General features: G+C 43.8%; 1 protein-coding gene across 1 annotated transcript in view; it reads left to right on the top strand.

The window, feature by feature from the left end:
* Positions 1–2,500, top strand: part of LOC125037650 (follistatin-related protein 5-like) — a gene marked incomplete in the record, with an annotated part of 53,413 nt that overhangs the window by 24,709 nt on the left and 26,204 nt on the right.

Below are 2,500 nucleotides of genomic sequence, written 5' to 3' on the forward strand. Positions count from 1 at the left end.
AAAATAGACCCAAAGGCAAAACTCTATCAACAGATAGATAAACACAAACAAAATAACAAACACAAACTCACATTTCAAGACACTGCGAGAAGCTAACTGGTTTTGGGTGACGCGAAACCCGGTTACTTCGCCTTAATAAAGTAGGGAGAGAGTGCCTGTGTAGAGACGCCTTCGGAAATGATAGTCAAAGCGTCTTTATTCGTTGAGATTTGTTTTATGAAGACTACTCTGTGGTGTTAAGGGTGTGTGTGTGTGTGTGTGTGTGTGTGTGTGTGTGTCTTTAGCTCTTTGTTTCTTTTCTCCCTCTCTCTCTCTCTCTCTTCTCGGCTTTAATAAATCTCGGAATAAAAATCTCTCTCTCTCTCTCTCTCTCTCTCTCTCTCTCTCTCTCTCTCTCTCTCTCTCTCTCTCTATCTATCTTTCTTTCTCTTTCTCACGCTCACTCGATCTTTCTCTTTGTCTCTCGGCACTCCGTCTATCTTCCTCGTTTTCTCTCATTATTCAAAAGAATTCGACGAGATCCCTGCCTTCTGTTGATCCTGGCAAGAGTGTCCATCATGACCTCAAACGAGATTTATAAAAGTCTCCCCTCCCTTTTTTTTTTTTTTTTTTTTTTTTTTTTTTAGGAAGAAAGGAAAAGAAACTGTGATACATATAAAAAAAACATATTAATACACAGCAATTGTAAATAACTTTTTGTTTGTTGACTTGTTTACGCGTCTCTACGACAGGAAGTCGACCGAGGGCCTCACTTTGATGCCCGAGTTGTTCAGGAAACAAAGGATCATCTTTTTTTTCTAGTCTCTTTTTCCCTTTCATTTTCCGCCCCCTTTGAAAATTAATTTTATAGTCGTATTCTCTGAACAAGAGAAGCTGTCACCAAAATTGTTTTATTATTATCAGTGTTATTATTATTACCTCCACCATCATCGTCATCGTCATCGTCATCGCCATCGTCATTGTCATTGTCATTGCCATTGTCATTGCCATTGCCATTGCCATTGCCATTGTCATTGTCATCATCACCATCATCATCATCATCATCATCATCTCTACCACCATCATCATCATCATCATCATCATCATCATCACTACCACCACCACCACCACCATCATCATCATCATCATCATCATCACCATCATCATCATCATCATCATCATCATCATCATCATCATCATCATCACCATCACCATCACCATCACCATCATCATCTTCATCATCATCATCATAATCATCATCATCATCACTACCACCACCATCATCACCAATTATTATGATGTTTGCTGATATCATTACCCACCTATCATATCGGAAAGCGGATGACACGAGGCGAAATTTATTACGCAGAGTTGCCAGCAGTCGCCATATGAGATGTCGTTGCTAATTAACAAGCCATGTTTAATTGAGCCGTCACTTCCTGCTCGGGCTCTGTTGACATAATCAACAGAGTCCGAAACGAGCCATAGGGGCAGGCCGACCAGTAAGCATGATGTTGCAGCTGCAATGGAGGATATTTTGCTTTAAAACTGATTGTTTGGCATCTTTCCTCCCCTTTTTTCCCCTCCCCCTTTTCCCCCTGTTCCTCTCCCCTGTCCACCTCCACCTCACCCACCCCCCACCTCACCTCCACTCACCCCCAAACCCTCCACCTCCACCTCCCCTCCACCTCACCTCACCCCCAAACCTCCCCCTCTTCCTCCTCTCCTCCTCCTCCTCTTCCTCCTCCTCCTCTTCTCCTCCTCCTCTCCTCTCTCCTCTCCTCCTCCTCCAAAAACCTCCTCCTCCACTTCTCCTCCACCTCCACCTCCACCTCCACCACCACCTCCACCTCTTCCTCCTCCTCCTCCTTCTCCTCCTCTTTGGGGGGGGGGGTAATTTTTTACAATTAATGGATGCGAGTCACTTTCATGCTGATTTATTTCAGGTATTACAACATATGATTGTTCATTACGTGTTGAACATTCAAATTCCATCTTTCCCAAATGCTGCGAATAAGTGGAAAATAGTGATAATAAACATACAAAATATAACACGAACAAATAAACTATGATAAATAACAATCTACCAAACAAATCATACTTGACCTTACCCCCCTTTCACCTTACATCCCGCTGACCTTATTCCCCCGTGACATTACACCCCCTGCCCTTTAACCCGTCCCTTTACATCCCCTCCCTTTATCCCCCGTGCCCATTACACCCGGCCCTTTAAAACCCTTTGACTTATAACCTTTGACCTTAAACCCCCTTTGACTTATAACCTTTGCCCTTTAAAACCCCTTTTAAACCCTTAAACCTTTTGACCTTATAACCCTTTGACCTTATAACCTTTTGACCTTACATCCCCTTTTTGCCCCTTAATCCCCCAACTCAAACCTAAACCCCATTGAACCGCTACTCACTCCCCTTCCCCTCCCCACTCCCCCCCCCCCCCAGCCGCCCTCAAATCCCCCTTCAACTTCCAACAACTATCCCGCCTCTGCTTCCCTTTAGGGGTAAA

The sequence above is a fragment of the Penaeus chinensis genome, chromosome 23, assembly GCF_019202785.1.
Source record: "Penaeus chinensis breed Huanghai No. 1 chromosome 23, ASM1920278v2, whole genome shotgun sequence".
Taxonomy (NCBI): domain Eukaryota; kingdom Metazoa; phylum Arthropoda; class Malacostraca; order Decapoda; family Penaeidae; genus Penaeus; species Penaeus chinensis.